Source organism: Oncorhynchus clarkii, chromosome 29 (genome assembly GCF_045791955.1).
Source record: "Oncorhynchus clarkii lewisi isolate Uvic-CL-2024 chromosome 29, UVic_Ocla_1.0, whole genome shotgun sequence".
Lineage (NCBI taxonomy): Eukaryota > Metazoa > Chordata > Actinopteri > Salmoniformes > Salmonidae > Oncorhynchus > Oncorhynchus clarkii.
This window is the reverse complement of record NC_092175.1, coordinates 43,009,034-43,026,116: the sequence shown is the minus strand read 5'-3', so window position 1 is coordinate 43,026,116 and position 17,083 is coordinate 43,009,034.

The following is a 17,083-nucleotide window of genomic DNA, read 5'->3' as shown; positions in this document are numbered from 1 at the left end:
TACCAGGGGAATAGGGGGATGGAGGGGTTAGGACCAGGGGAATAGGAGGATGGGGGGTTAGGACCAGGGGAATAGGAGGATGGGGGTGATGTGAGGTAGTGGGAGGAGGATGGGGGGGTTAGGACCAGGGGAATAGGAGGATGGGGGGTTAGGACCAGGGGAATAGGAGGATGGGGGGGTTAGGACCAGGGGAATAGGAGGATGGGGTTTAGGACCAGGGGAATAGGAGGATGGGGGGTTAGGACCAGGAGAATAGGAGGGTGGGGGGTTAGGACAAGGGGAATAGGAGGATGGAGGGGTTAGGACCAGGGGAATAGGAGGATGCGGGGTTAGGACGAGGGGAATAGGAGGATGGGGGGGTTAGGACCAGGGGAATAGGAGGATGGGGGGTTAGGACCAGGGGAATAGGAGGATGGGGGGTTAGGACCAGGGGAATAGGAGGGTGGGGGGTTAGGACCAGGGGAATAGGAGGATGGGGGGGTTAGGACCAGGGGAATAGGAGGATGGGGGGTTAGGACCAGGGGAATAGGAGGATGGGGGGTTAGGACCAGGGGAATAGGAAGATGGGGGGTTAGGACCATGGGAAAAGGAGGATGGGGGGTTGGTACCAGGGGAATAGGGGGATGGAGGGGTTAGGACCAGGGGAATAGGAGGATGGGGGGTTAGGACCAGGGGAATAGGAGGATGGGGGTGATGTGAGGTAGTGGGAGGAGGATGGGGGGGGTTAGGACCAGGGGAATAGGAGGATGGGGGGTTAGGACCAGGGGAATAGGAGGATGTGGGGGTTAGGACCAGGGGAATAGGAGGATGGGGGGTTAGGACCAGGAGAATAGGAGGATGGGGGGTTAGGACCAGGGGAATAGGATGATGGGGGGGTTAGGACCAGGGAAATAGGAGGATAGGGGTTTAGGACTGGGGGAATAGTTGGATGGAGGGATTATGTGGGGTAGGAGGATGGGGGGTTAGGACCAGGGGAATAGGATGATGGGGGGTAAGGACCAGGGGAATAGGAGGATGGGGGGTTAGGACCAGGGGAATGGGAAGATGGGGGGTTAGGGCCAGGGGAATAGGAGGATGGGGGGTTGGTACCAGGGGAATAAGGGGATGGAGGGGTTAGGACAAGGGGAATAGGAGGATGGGGGTTTAGGACCATGGGAATAGGAGGATGGGGGGGTTGGTACCAGGGGAATAGGGGGATGGAGGGGTTAGGATCAGGGGAATAGGAGGATGGAGGGGTTAGGACCAGGGGAATAGGAGGATGGGGAGTTTAGTCCAGGGGAATAGGAGGATGGGGGGGTTAGGACCAGGGGAATAGGAGGATGGGGGGGTTAGGACCAGGGGAATAGGAGGATGGGGGGTTGGTACCAGGGGAATAGGGGGATGGAGGGGTTAGGACCAGGGGAATAGGAGGATGGGGGGTTAGGACCAGGGGAAAAGGAGGATGGGGGGATGTGAGGTAGTGGGAGGAGGATGGGGGGGTTAGGACCAGGGGAATAGGAGGATGGGGGGTTAGGACCAGGGGAATAGGAGGATGGGGGGTTAGGACCAGGGGAATAGGAGGATGGGGGGGGTTAGGACCAGGGAAATAGGAGGATAGGGGTTTAGGACTGGGGGAATAGTTGGATGGAGGGATTATGTGGGGTAGGAGGATGGGGGGTTAGGACCAGGGGAATAGGATGATGGGGGGTAAGGACCAGGGGAATAGGAGGATGGGGGGGTTAGGACCAGGGGAATAGGAGGATGGGGGGTTAGGGCCGGGGGAATAGGAGGATGGGGGGTTAGGACCAGGGGAATAGGAGGATGGGGGGTTAGGACAAGGGGAATAGGAGGATGGGGGTTTAGGACCATGGGAATAGGAGGATGGGGGGGTTGGTAACAGGGGAATAGGGGGATGGAGGGGTTAGGATCAGGGGAATAGGAGGATGGGGGGTTAGGACCAGGGGAATAGGAGGATGGGGGTGATGTGAGGTAGTGGGAGGAGGATGGGGGGGTTAGGACCAGGGGAATAGGATGGTGGGGGGTTAGGACAAAGGGAATAGGAGGATGGGGGGTTAGGACCAGGGGAATAGGAGGATGGGGGGGTTGGTACCAGGGGAATAGGGGGATGGAGGGGTTAGGATCAGGGTAATAGGAGGATGGGGGGTTAGGACCAGGGGAATAGGAGGATGGGGGTGATGTGAGGTAGTGGGAGGAGGATGGGGGTGTTAGGACCAGGGGAATAGGAGGGTGGGGGGTTAGGACAAAGGGAATAGGAGGATGGAGGGGTTAGGACCAGGGGAATAGGAGGATGGGGGGTTAGGACCAGGGGAATAGGAGGATGGGGGGGTTAGGACCAGGGGAATAGGAGGATGGGGGGTTAGGACCAGGGGAATAGGAGGATGGGGGGTTAGGACCAGGGGAATAGGAGGATGGCGGGTTAGGGCCGGGGGAATAGGAGGATGGGGGGTTAGGACCAGGGGAATAGGAGGATGGGGGCTTAGGACAAGGGGAATAGGAGGATGGGGGTTTAGGACCATGGGAATAGGAGGATGGGGGGGTTGGTACCAGGGGAATAGGGGGATGGAGGGGTTAGGATCAGGGGAATAGGAGGATGGGGGGTTAGGACCAGGGGAATAGGAGGATGGGGGTGATGTGAGGTAGTGGGAGGAGGATGGGGGGGTTAGGACCAGGGGAATAGGATGGTGGGGGGTTAGGACAAAGGGAACAGGAGGATGGAGGGGTTAGGACCAGGGGAATAGGAGGATGGGGGGTTAGGACCAGGGGAATAGGAGGATGGGGGGGTTAGGACCAGGGGAATAGGAGGATGGGGGGTTAGGACCAGGGGAATAGGAGGATGGGGGGTTAGGACCAGGGGAATAGGAGGATGGGGGGGTTAGGACCAGGGGAAAAGGAGGATGGGGGGTTAGGACCAGGGGAATAGGAGGATGGGGGGGTTAGGACCAGGGGAATATGAGGATGGGGGGTTAGGACCAGGGGAATAGGAGGATGGGGGGTTAGGACCAGGTGAATAGGAGGATGGGGGGGTTAGGACCAGGGAAATAGGAGGATAGGGGTTTAGGACTGGGGAAATAGTTGGATGGAGGGATTATGTGGGGTAGGCGGATGGGGGGTTAGGACCAGGGGAATAGGATGATGGGGGGTAAGGACCAGGGGAATAGGAGGATGGGGGGGTTAGGACCAGGGGAATAGGAGGATGGGGGGTTAGGGCCAGGGGAATAGGAGGATGGGGGGTTAGGACCAGGGGAAAAGGAGGATGGGGGGTTAGGACAAGGGGAATAGGAGGATGGGGGTTTAGGACCATGGGAATAGGAGGATGGGGGGGTTGGTACCAGGGGAATAGGGGGATGGAGGGGTTAGGATCAGGGTAATAGGAGGATGGGGGGTTAGGACCAGGGGAATAGGAGGATGGGGGTGATGTGAGGTAGTGGGAGGAGGATGGGGGTGTTAGGACCAGGGGAATAGGAGGGTGGGGGGTTAGGACAAAGGGAATAGGAGGATGGAGGGGTTAGGACCAGGGGAATAGGAGGATGGGGGTGATGTGAGGTAGTGGGAGGAGGATGGGGGGGTTAGGACCAGAGGAATAGGAGGGTGGGGGGTTAGGACAAAGGGAATAGGAGGATGGAGGGGTTAGGACCAGGGGAATAGGAGGATGGGGGGTTAGGACCAGGGGAATAGGAGGATGGGGGGGTTAGAACCAGGGGAATAGGAGGATGGGGGGTTAGGACCAGGGGAATAGGAGGATGGGGGGTTGGTACCAGGGGAATAGGGGGATGGAGGGGTTAGGACCAGGGGAATAGGAGGATGGGGGGTTAGGACCAGGGGAAAAGGAGGATGGGGTGATGTGAGGTAGTGGGAGGAGGATGGGGGGGTTAGGACCAGGGGAATAGGAGGATGGGGGGTTAGGACCAGGGGAATTGGAGGATGGGGGGTTAGGACCAGGGGAATAGGAGGATGGGGGGGGTTAGGACCAGGGAAATAGGAGGATAGGGGTTTAGGACTGGGGGAATAGTTGGATGGAGGGATTATGTGGGGTAGGAGGATGGGGGGTTAGGACCAGGGGAATAGGATGATGGGGGGTAAGGACCAGGGGAATAGGAGGATGGGGGGGATAGGATCAGGGGAATAGGAGGATGGGGGGTTAGGGCCGGGGGAATAGGAGGATGGGGGGTTAGGACCAGGGGAATAGGAGGATGGGGGGTTAGGACCAGGGGAATAGGAGGATGGGGGTTTAGGACCATGGGAATAGGAGGATGGGGGGGTTGGTACCAGGGGAATAGGGGGATGGAGGGGTTAGGATCAGGGGAATAGGAGGATGGGGGGTTAGGACCAGGGGAATAGGAGGATGGGGGTGATGTGAGGTAGTGGGAGGAGGATGGGGGGGTTAGGACCAGGGGAATAGGATGGTGGGGGGTTAGGACAAAGGGAATAGGAGGATGGAGGGGTTAGGACCAGGGGAATAGGAGGATGGGGGGTTAGGACCAGGGGAATAGGAGGATGGAGGGGTTAGGACCAGGGGAATAGGAGGATGGGGGGTTAGGACAAGGGGAAAAGGAGGATGGGGGGTTAGGACCAGGGGAATAGGAGGATGGCGGGTTAGGACCAGGGGAATAGGAGGATGGGGGGTTAGGACCAGGGGAATAGGAGGATGGGGGGTTAGGACCATGGGAAAAGGAGGATGGGGGGTTGGTACCAGGGGAATAGGGGGATGGAGGGGTTAGGACCAGGGGAATAGGAGGATGGGGGGTTAGGACAAGGGGAAAAGGAGGATGGTGTGATGTGAGGTAGTGGGAGGAGGATGGGGGGGTTAGGACCAGGGGAATAGGAGGATGGGGGGTTAGGACCAGGGGAATAGGAGGATGGGGGGTTAGGACCAGGGGAATAGGAGGATGGGGGGGTTAGGACCAGGGAAATAGGAGGATAGGGGTTTAGGACTGGGGGAATAGTTGGATGGAGGGATTATGTGGGGTAGGAGGATGGGGGGTTAGGACCAGGGGAATAGGATGATGGGGGGTAAGGACCAGGGGAATAGGAGGATGGGGGGGTTAGGACCAGGGGAATAGGAGGATGGGGGGTTAGGACAAGGGGAATAGGAGGATGGGGGTTTAGGACCATGGGAATAGGAGGATGGGGGGGTTGGTACCAGGGGAATAGGGGGATGGAGGTGTTAGGATCAGGGGAATAGGAGGATGGGGGGTTAGGACCAGGGGAATAGGAGGATGGGGGTGATGTGAGGTAGTGGGAGGAGGATGGGGGGGTTAGGACCAGAGGAATAGGAGGGTGGGGGGTTAGGACAAAGGGAATAGGAGGATGGAGGGGTTAGGACCAGGGGAATAGGAGGATGGGGGGTTAGGACCAGGGGAATAGGAGGATGGGGGGGTTAGGACCAGGGGAATAGGAGGATGGGGGGTTAGGACCAGGGGAATAGGAGGATGGGGGGGTTAGGACCAGGGGAATCGGAGGATGGGGGGTTAGGACCAGGGGAATAGGAGGATGGGGGGTTAGGACCAGGGGAATAGGAGGATGGGGGGTTGGTACCAGGGGAATAGGGGGATGGAGGGGTTAGGACCAGGGGAATAGGAGGATGGGGGGTTAGGACCAGGGGAAAAGGAGGATGGGGTGATGTGAGGTAGTGGGAGGAGGATGGGGGGGTTAGGAACAGGGGAATAGGAGGATGGGGGGTTAGGACCAGGGGAATAGGAGGATGGGGGGTTAGGACCAGGGGAATAGGAGGATGGGGGGGTTAGGACCAGGGAAATAGGAGGATAGGGGTTTAGGACTGGGGGAATAGTTGGGTGGAGGGATTATGTGGGGTAGGAGGATGGGGGGTTAGGACCAGGGGAATAGGATGATGGGGGGTAAGGACCAGGGGAATAGGAGGATGGGGGGGTTAGGACCAGGGGAATAGGAGGATGGGGGGTTAGGGCCGGGGGAATAGGAGGATGGGGGGTTAGGACCAGGGGAATAGGAGGATGGGGGGTTAGGACCAGGGGAATAGGAGGATGGGGGTTTAGGACCATGGGAATAGGAGGATGGGGGGGTTGGTACCAGGGGAATAGGGGGATGGAGGGGTTAGGATCAGGGGAATAGGAGGATGGGGGGTTAGGACCAGGGGAATAGGAGGATGGGGGTGATGTGAGGTAGTGGGAGGAGGATGGGGGGGTTAGGACCAGGGGAATAGGATGGTGGGGGGTTAGGACAAAGGGAATAGGAGGATGGAGGGGTTAGGACCAGGGGAATAGGAGGACTGGGGGTTAGGACCAGGGGAATAGGAGGATGGGGGGGTTAGGACCAGGGGAATAGGAGGATGGGGGGTTAGGACCAGGGGAATAGGAGGATGGGGGGTTAGGACCAGGGGAATAGGAGGATGGGGGGGTTAGGACCAGGGGAATAGGAGGATGGGGGGTTAGGACCAGGGGAATAGGAGGATGGGGGGGTTAGGACCAGGGGAATAGGAGGATGGGGGGTTAGGACCAGGGGAATAGGAGGATGGGGGGTTAGGACCAGGGGAATAGGATGATGGGGGGGTTAGGACCAGGGAAATAGGAGGATAGGGGTTTAGGACTGGGGAAATAGTTGGATCGAGGGATTATGTGGGGTAGGCGGATGGGGGGTTAGGACCAGGGGAATAGGATGATGGGGGGTAAGGACCAGGGGAATAGGAGGATGGGGGGGTTAGGACCAGGGGAATAGGAGGATGGGGGGTTAGGGCCAGGGGAATAGGAGGATGGGGGGTTAGGACCAGGGGAATAGGAGGATGGGGGGTTAGGACAAGGGGAATAGGAGGATGGGGGTTTAGGACCATGGGAATAGGAGGATGGGGGGGTTGGAACCAGGGGAATAGGGGGATGGAGGGGTTAGGATCAGGGGAATAGGAGGATGGGGGGTTAGGACCAGGGGAATAGGAGGATGGGGGTGATGTGAGGTAGTGGGAGGAGGATGGGGGTGTTAGGACCAGGGGAATAGGAGGATGGGGGGTTAGGACAAAGGGAATAGGAGGATGGAGGGGTTAGGACCAGGGGAATAGGAGGATGGGGGGTTAGGACCAGGGGAATAGCAGGATGGGGGGGTTAGGACCAGGGGAATAGGAGGATGGGGGGTTAGGACCAGGGGAATAGGAGGATGGGGGGTTAGGACCAGGGGAATAGGAGGATGGCGGGTTAGGACCAGGGGAATAGGAGGATGGGGGGTTAGGACCAGGGGAATAGGAGGATGGGGGGTTAGGACCATGGGAAAATGAGGATGGGGGGTTGGTACCAGGGGAATAGGAGGATGGAGGGGTTAGGACCAGGGGAATAGGAGGATGGGGGGTTAGGACCAGGGGAAAAGGAGGATGGGGGTGATGTGAGGTAGTGGGAGGAGGATGGGGGGGTTAGGACCAGGGGAATAGGAGGATGGGGGGTTAGGACAAGGGGAATAGGAGGCTGGGGGTTTAGGACCATGGGAATAGGAGGATGGGGGGGTTGGTACCAGGGAAATAGGAGGATAGGGGTTTAGGACTGGGGGAATAGTTGGATGGAGGGTTAGGACCAGGGGAATAGGAGGTTGGGGGTGATGTGAGGTTGTGGGAGGAGGATGGGGGTGTTAGGACCAGGGGAATAGGAGGATGGGGGGTTAGGACAAAGGGAATAGGAGGATGGAGGGGTTAGGACCAGGGGAATAGGAGGATGGGGGGTTAGGACCAGGGGAATAGCAGGATGGGGGGGTTAGGACCAGGGGAATAGGAGGATGGGGGGTTAGGACCAGGGGAATAGGAGGATGGGGGGTTAGGACCAGGGGAATAGGAGGATGGCGGGTTAGGACCAGGGGAATAGGAGGATGGGGGGTTAGGACCAGGGGAATAGGAGGATGGGGGGTTAGGACCATGGGAAAAGGAGGATGGGGGGTTGGTACCAGGGGAATAGGAGGATGGAGGGGTTAGGACCAGGGGAATAGGAGGATGGGGGGTTAGGACCAGGGGAAAAGGAGGATGGGGGTGATGTGAGGTAGTGGGAGGAGGATGGGGGGGTTAGGACCAGGGGAATAGGAGGATGGGGGGTTAGGACCAGGGGAATAGGAGGATGGGGGGTTAGGACCAGGGGAATAGGAGGATGGGGGGGTTAGGACCAGGGAAATAGGAGGATAGGGGTTTAGGACTGGGGGAATAGTTGGATGGAGGGATTATGTGGGGTAGGAGGATGGGGGGTTAGGACCAGGGGAATAGGATGATGGGGGGTAAGGACCAGGGGAATAGGAGGATGGGGGGGTTAGGACCAGGGGAATAGGAGGATGGGGGGTTAGGGCCGGGGGAATAGGAGGATGGGGGGTTAGGACCAGGGGAATAGGAGGATGGGGGGTTAGGACAAGGGGAATAGGAGGATGGGGGTATAGGACCATGGGAATAGGAGGATGGGGGGGTTAGTACCAGGGGAATAGGGGGATGGAGGGGTTAGGATCAGGGGAATAGGAGGATGGGGGGTTAGGACCATGGGAATAGGAGGATGGGGGTGATGTGAGGTAGTGGGAGGAGGATGGGGGGGTTAGGACCAGGGGAATAGGAGGGTGGGGGGTTAGGACAAAGGGAATAGTAGGATGGAGGGGTTAGGACCAGGGGAATAGGAGGATGGGGGGTTAGGACCAGGGGAATAGCAGGATGGGGGGGTTAGGACCAGGGGAATAGGAGGATGGGGGGTTAGGACCAGGGGAATAGCAGGATGGGGGGGTTAGGACCAGGGGAATAGGAGGATGGGGGGTTAGGACCAGGGGAATAGGAGGATGGGGGGTTAGGACCAGGGGAATAGGAGGATGGCGGGTTAGGACCAGGGGAATAGGAGGATGGGGGGTTAGGACCAGGGGAATAGGAGGATGGGGGGTTAGGACCATGGGAAAATGAGGATGGGGGGTTGGTACCAGGGGAATAGGAGGATGGAGGGGTTAGGACCAGGGGAATAGGAGGATGGCGGGTTAGGACCAGGGGAATAGGAGGATGGGGGGTTAGGACCAGGGGAATAGCAGGATGGGGGGGTTAGGACCAGGGGAATAGGAGGATGGGGGGTTAGGACCAGGGGAATAGGAGGATGGGGGGTTAGGACCAGGGGAATAGGAGGATGGCGGGTTAGGACCAGGGGAATAGGAGGATGGGGGGTTAGGACCAGGGGAATAGGAGGATGGGGGGTTAGGACCATGGGAAAATGAGGATGGGGGGTTGGTACCAGGGGAATAGGAGGATGGAGGGGTTAGGACCAGGGGAATAGGAGGATGGGGGGTTAGGACCAGGGGAAAAGGAGGATGGGGGTGATGTGAGGTAGTGGGAGGAGGATGGGGGGGTTAGGACCAGGGGAATAGGAGGATGGGGGGTTAGGACAAGGGGAATAGGAGGCTGGGGGTTTAGGACCATGGGAATAGGAGGATGGGGGGGTTGGTACCAGGGAAATAGGAGGATAGGGGTTTAGGACTGGGGGAATAGTTGGATGGAGGGTTAGGACCAGGGGAATAGGAGGATGGGGGTGATGTGAGGTAGTGGGAGGAGGATGGGGGTGTTAGGACCAGGGGAATAGGAGGATGGGGGGTTAGGACAAAGGGAATAGGAGGATGGAGGGGTTAGGACCAGGGGAATAGGAGGATGGGGGGTTAGGACCAGGGGAATAGCAGGATGGGGGGGTTAGGACCAGGGGAATAGGAGGATGGGGGGTTAGGACCAGGGGAATAGGAGGATGGGGGGTTAGGACCAGGGGAATAGGAGGATGGCGGGTTAGGACCAGGGGAATAGGAGGATGGGGGGTTAGGACCAGGGGAATAGGAGGATGGGGGGTTAGGACCATGGGAAAAGGAGGATGGGGGGTTGGTACCAGGGGAATAGGAGGATGGAGGGGTTAGGACCAGGGGAATAGGAGGATGGGGGGTTAGGACCAGGGGAAAAGGAGGATGGGGGTGATGTGAGGTAGTGGGAGGAGGATGGGGGGGTTAGGACCAGGGGAATAGGAGGATGGGGGGTTAGGACCAGGGGAATAGGAGGATGGGGGGTTAGGACCAGGGGAATAGGAGGATGGGGGGGTTAGGACCAGGGAAATAGGAGGATAGGGGTTTAGGACTGGGGGAATAGTTGGATGGAGGGATTATGTGGGGTAGGAGGATGGGGGGTTAGGACCAGGGGAATAGGATGATGGGGGGTAAGGACCAGGGGAATAGGAGGATGGGGGGGTTAGGGCCGGGGGAATAGGAGGATGGGGGGTTAGGACCAGGGGAATAGGAGGATGGGGGGTTAGGACAAGGGGAATAGGAGGATGGGGGTATAGGACCATGGGAATAGGAGGATGGGGGGGTTAGTACCAGGGGAATAGGGGGATGGAGGGGTTAGGATCAGGGGAATAGGAGGATGGGGGGTTAGGACCATGGGAATAGGAGGATGGGGGTGATGTGAGGTAGTGGGAGGAGGATGGGGGGGTTAGGACCAGGGGAATAGGAGGGTGGGGGGTTAGGACAAAGGGAATAGTAGGATGGAGGGGTTAGGACCAGGGGAATAGGAGGATGGGGGGTTAGGACCAGGGGAATAGGAGGATGGGGGGGTTAGGACCAGGGGAATAGGAGGATGGGGGGTTAGGACCAGGGGAATAGGAGGATGGGGGGGTTAGGACCAGGGGAATAGGAGGATGGGGGGTTAGGACCAGGGGAATAGGAGGATGGGGGGTTAGGACCAGGGGAATAGGAGGATGGGGGGTTAGGACCAGGGGAATAGGAGGATGGGGGGTTAGGACCAGAGGAATAGGAGAATGGGGGGTTAGGACCAGGGGAATAGGAGGATGGGGGGTTAGGACCAGGGGAATAGGGGGATGGAGGGGTTAGGACCAGGGGAATAGGAGGATGGGGGGTTAGGACCAGGGGAAAAGGAGGATGGGGTGATGTGAGGTAGTGGGAGGAGGATGGGGGGTTAGGACCAGGGGAATAGGAGGATGGGGGGTTAGGACCAGGGGAATAGGAGGATGGGGGGTTAGGACCAGGGGAATAGGAGGATGGGGGGGGGTTAGGACCAGGGAAATAGGAGGATAGGGGTTTAGGACTGGGGGAATAGTTGGATGGAGGGATTATGTGGGGTAGGAGGATGGGGGGTTAGGACCAGGGGAATAGGATGATGGGGGGTAAGGACCAGGGGAATAGGAGGATGGGGGGGTTAGGACCAGGGGAATAGGAGGATGGGGGGTTAGGGCCGGGGGAATAGGAGGATGGGGGGTTAGGACCAGGGGAATAGGAGGATGGGGGGTTAGGACCAGGGGAATAGGAGGATGGGGGTTTAGGACCATGGGAATAGGAGGATGGGGGGGTTGGTACCAGGGGAATAGGGGGATGGAGGGGTTAGGATCAGGGGAATAGGAGGATGGGGGGTTAGGACCAGGGGAATAGGAGGATGGGGGTGATGTGAGGTAGTGGGAGGAGGATGGGGGGGTTAGGACCAGGGGAATAGGATGGTGGGGGGTTAGGACAAAGGGAATAGGAGGATGGAGGGGTTAGGACCAGGGGAATAGGAGGATGGGGGGTTAGGACCAGGGGAATAGGAGGATGGGGGGGTTAGGACCAGGGGAATAGGAGGATGGGGGGTTAGGACCAGGGGAATAGGAGGATGGGGGGTTAGGACCAGGGGAATAGGAGGATGGCGGGTTAGGACCAGGGGAATAGGAGGATGGGGGGTTAGGACCAGGGGAATAGGAGGATGGGGGGTTAGGACCATGGGAAAAGGAGGATGGGGGGTTGGTACCAGGGGAATAGGGGGATGGAGGGGTTAGGACCAGGGGAATAGGAGGATGGGGGGTTAGGACAAGGGGAAAAGGAGGATGGGGTGATGTGAGGTAGTGGGAGGAGGATGGGGGGGTTAGGACCAGGGGAATAGGAGGATGGGGGGTTAGGACCAGGGGAATAGGAGGATGGGGGGTTAGGACCAGGGGAATAGGAGGATGGGGGGGTTAGGACCAGGGAAATAGGAGGATAGGGGTTTAGGACTGGGGGAATAGTTGGATGGAGGGATTATGTGGGGTAGGAGGATGGGGGGTTAGGACCAGGGGAATAGGATGATGGGGTGTAAGGACCAGGGGAATAGGAGGATGGGGGGGTTAGGACCAGGGGAATAGGAGGATGGGGGGTTAGGGCCGGGGGAATAGGAGGATGGGGGGTTAGGACCAGGGGAATAGGAGGATGGGGGGTTAGGACAAGGGGAATAGGAGGATGGGGGTATAGGACCATGGGAATAGGAGGATGGGGGGGTTGGTACCAGGGGAATAGGGGGATGGAGGTGTTAGGATCAGGGGAATAGGAGGATGGGGGGTTAGGACCAGGGGAATAGGAGGATGGGGGTGATGTGAGGTAGTGGGAGGAGGATGGGGGGGTTAGGACCAGAGGAATAGGAGGGTGGGGGGTTAGGACAAAGGGAATAGGAGGATGGAGGGGTTAGGACCAGGGGAATAGGAGGATGGGGGGTTAGGACCAGGGGAATAGGAGGATGGCGGGTTAGGACCAGGGGAATAGGAGGATGGGGGGTTAGGACCAGGGGAATAGGAGGATGGGGGGTTAGGACCATGGGAAAAGGAGGATGGGGGGTTGGTACCAGGGGAATAGGGGGATGGAGGGGTTAGGACAAAGGGAATAGGAGGATGGAGGGGTTAGGACCAGGGGAATAGGAGGATGGGGGGTTAGGACCAGGGGAATAGGAGGATGGCGGGTTAGGACCAGGGGAATAGGAGGATGGGGGGTTAGGACCAGGGGAATAGGAGGATGGGGGGTTAGGACCATGGGAAAAGGAGGATGGGGGGTTGGTACCAGGGGAATAGGGGGATGGAGGGGTTAGGACCAGGGGAATAGGAGGATGGGGGGTTAGGACCAGGGGAAAAGGAGGATGGGGGTGATGTGAGGTAGTGGGAGGAGGATGGGGGGGTTAGGACCAGAGGAATAGGAGGATGGGGGGTTAGGACCAGGGGAATAGGAGGATGGGGGGTTAGGACCAGGGGAATAGGAGGATGGGGGGTTAGGACCAGGGAAATAGGAGGATAGGGGTTTAGGACTGGGGGAATAGTTGGATGGAGGGATTATGTGGGGTAGGAGGATGGGGGGTTAGGACCAGGGGAATAGGATGATGGGGGGTAAGGACCAGGGGAATAGGAGGATGGGGGGGTTAGGACCAGGGGAATAGGAGGATGGGGGGTTAGGGCCGGGGGAATAGGAGGATGGGGGGTTAGGACCAGGGGAATAGGAGGATGGGGGGTTAGGACAAGGGGAATAGGAGGATGGGGGTTTAGGACCATGGGAATAGGAGGATGGGGGGGTTGGTACCAGGGGAATAGGGGGATGGAGGGGTTAGGATCAGGGGAATAGGAGGATGGGGGGTTAGGACCATGGGAATAGGAGGATGGGGGTGATGTGAGGTAGTGGGAGGAGGATGGGGGGGTTTGGACCAGGGGAATAGGAGGGTGGGGGGTTAGGACAAAGGGAATAGGAGGATGGAGGGGTTAGGACCAGGGGAATAGGAGGATGGGGGGTTAGGACCAGGGGAATAGGAGGATGGGGGGGTTAGGACCAGGGGAATAGGAGGATGGGGGGTTAGGACCAGGGGAATAGGAGGATGGGGGGGTTAGGACCAGGGGAATAGGAGGATGGGGGGTTAGGACCAGGGGAATAGGAGGATGGGGGGTTAGGACCAGGGGAATAGGAGGATGGGGGTGATGTGAGGTAGTGGGAGGAGGATGGGGGGGTAGGACCAGGGGAATAGGAGGATGGGGGGTTAGGACCAGGGGAATAGGAGGATGGGGGGGTTAGGACCAGGGGAATAGGAGGATGGGGGGGTTAGGACCAGGGGAATAGGAGGATGGGGTGTTAGGACCAGGGGAATAGGAGGATGGGGGGGTTAGGACCAGGGGAATAGGAGGATGGGGGGTTAGGACCAGGGGAATAGGAGGATGGGGGGTTAGGACCAGGGGAATAGGAGGGTGGGGGGTTAGGACAAGGGGAATAGGAGGATGGAGGGGTTAGGACCAGGGGAATAGGAGGATGGGGGGTTAGGACCAGGGGAATAGGAGGATGGGGGGGTTAGGACCAGGGGAATAGGAGGATGGGGGGTTAGGACCAGGGGAATAGGAGGATGGGGGGTTAGGACCAGGGGAATAGGAGGATGGGGGGTTAGGACCAGGGGAATAGGAGGATGGGGGGTTAGGACCAGGGGAATAGGAGGATGGGGGGTTAGGACCATGGGAAAAGGAGGATGGGGGGTTGGTACCAGGGGAATAGGGGGATGGATGGGTTAGGACCAGGGGAATAGGAGGATGGGGGGTTAGGACCAGGGGAATAGGAGGATGGGGGTGATGTGAGGTAGTGGGAGGAGGATGGGGGGGTTAGGACCAGGGGAATAGGAGGATGGGGGGTTAGGACCAGGGGAATAGGAGGATGGGGGGTTAGGACCAGGGGAATAGGAGGATGGGGGGTTAGGACCAGGGGAATAGGAGGATGGGGGGGTTAGGACCATGGGAATAGGAGGATAGGGGTTTATGACTGGGGGAATAGTTGGATGGAGGGATTATATGGGGTAGGAGGATGGGGGGTTAGGACCAGGGGAATAGGAGGATGGGGGGGTTAGGACCAGGGGAATAGGAGGATGGGGGGTTAGGGCCAGGGGAATAGGAGGATGGGGGGTTAGGACCAGGGGAATAGGAGGATGGGGGGTTAGGACAAGGGGAATAGGATGATGGGGGTTTAGGACCATGGGAATAGGAGGATGGGGGGGTTGGTACCAGGGGAATAGGGGGATGGAGGGTTTAGGATCAGGGGAATAGGAGGATGGGGGGTTAGGACCAGGGGAATAGGAGGATGGGGGTGATGTGAGGTAGTGGGAGGAGGATGGGGGGGTTAGGACCAGGGGAATAGGAGGGTGGGGGGTTAGGACAAAGGGAATAGGAGGATGGAGGGGTTAGGACCAGGGGAATAGGAGGATGGGGAGTTAGGACCAGGGGAATAGGAGGATGGGGGGTTAGGACCAGGGGAATAGGAGGATGGGGGGGTTAGGACCAGGGGAATAAAAGGATGGGGGGGGGTTAGGACCCGGGGAATAGGAGGATGGGGGGTTGTGGACCAGGGGAATAGGAGGATGTGGGTGTTGTGGACCAGGGGAATAGGAGGATGGGTGGTTAGGACCAGGGGAATAGGAGGATGGGGGGGTTAGGACCGGGGGAATAGTTGGATGGAGGGGTTATGTGGGGTAGGAGGATGAGGGGTTAGGACCAGGTGAATAGGAGGATGGGGGTGTTGTGGACCAGGGGAATATGAGGATGGGGGTGATGTGAGGTAGTGGGAGGAGGATGGGGGGGTTAGGACCAGGGGAATAGGAGGATGGGGGGGTTGTGACCAGGGGAATAGGAGGATGGGGGGTTAGGACCAGGGGAATAGGAGGATGGGGGGGTTAGGACCAGGGGAATAGGAGGATAGGGGTTTAGGACTGGGGGAATAGTTGGATGGAGGGATTATGTGGGGTAGGAGGATGGGGGGTTAGGACCAGGGGAATAGGATGATGGGGGGTAAGGACCAGGGCAATAGGAGGATGGGGGGGTTAGGACCAGGGGAATAGGAGGATGGGGGGTTAGGACCAGGGGAATAGGAGGATGGGGGGTTAGGACCAGGGGAATAGGAGGATGGGGGGTTAGGACAAGGGGATTAGGAGTTTGGGGGTTTAGGACCATGGGAATAGGAGGATGGGGGGCTTGGTACCAGGGGAATAGGGGGATGGAGGGGTTAGGATCAGGGGAATAGGAGGATGGGGGGTTAGGACTGGGGGAATAGGAGGATGGGGGTGATGTGAGGTAGTGGGAGGAGGATGGGGGGGTTAGGACCAGGGGAATAGGAGGATGGGGTGTTAGGACAAGGGGAATAGGAGGATGGAGGGGTTAGGACCAGGGGAATAGGAGGATGGGGGGGTTAGGACCAGGGGAATAGGAGGATGGGGGGTTAGGACCAGGGGAATAGGAGGATGGGGGGGTTAGGACCAGGGGAATAGGAGGATGGGGGTGATGTGGGGTAATGGGAGGAGGATGGGGGGGTTAGGACCAGGGGAATAGGAGGATGGGGGGTTAGGACCAGGGGAATAGAAGGATGGGGGTGTTATGACCAGGGGAATAGTTGGATGGAGGGGTTAGTACCAGGGGATATGAGGATGGGGATGTTGTGGACCAGGGGAATAGGAGGATGGTGGGGTTAGGACCAGGGGAATAGGAGGATGGGGGGGTAAGGACCAGGGGAATAGGAGGATGGAGGGGTTAGGACCAGGGGAATAGGAGGATGGAGGTGTTGTGGACCAGGGGAATAGGAGGATGGGGGGGTTAGGACCAGGGGAATAGAAGAATGGGTGTGTTGTGGACCAGGGAAATAGGAGGATGGGAGGGTTTGGACCAGGGTAATAGGGGGATGGAGGGGTTAGGACCAGGGGAATAGGAGGATGGGGGTGATGTGAGGTAGTGGGAGGAGGATGGGGGGGTTAGGACCAGTGGAATAGGAGGATGTGGGGTTAGGACCAGGGGAATAGGAGTATGGGGGGTTGGGACCAGGGGAATAGGAGGATGGGGGTGATGTGGGGTAGTGGGAGGAGGATGGGGGGGTTATGACCAGGGGAATAGGAGGATTGGGAGTTAGAACCAGGGGAATAGTTGGATGGAGGATTTAGTACCAGGGGAATAGGAGGATGGGGGTGTTGTGGACCAGGGGAATAGGAGGATGGGTGGGTTAGGACCAGGGGAATAGGAGGATGGGGGGGTTAAGACCAGGGGTATAGGAGGATAGGGGAGTTAGGACCAGGGGAAAAGAAGGATAGGGGATTTGGGACCAGGGGAATAGGGGGATGGAGGGGTTAGGACCAGGGGAATAGGAGGATGGGGGTGATGTGAGGTAGTGGGAGAAGGATGGGGGGGGTTAGGATCAGGGGAATAGGAGGATGGGGGGGTTAGGACCAGGGGAATAGGAGGATGGGGAGGTTCGGACCAGGGGAATAGAAGGATGGGGGGGTTAGGACCAGGGGAATAGGAGGATGGGGTGGTTAGAAACAGAGGAATAGGAGGATGGGGGTTTAGGACCGGGGGAATAGTTGGAT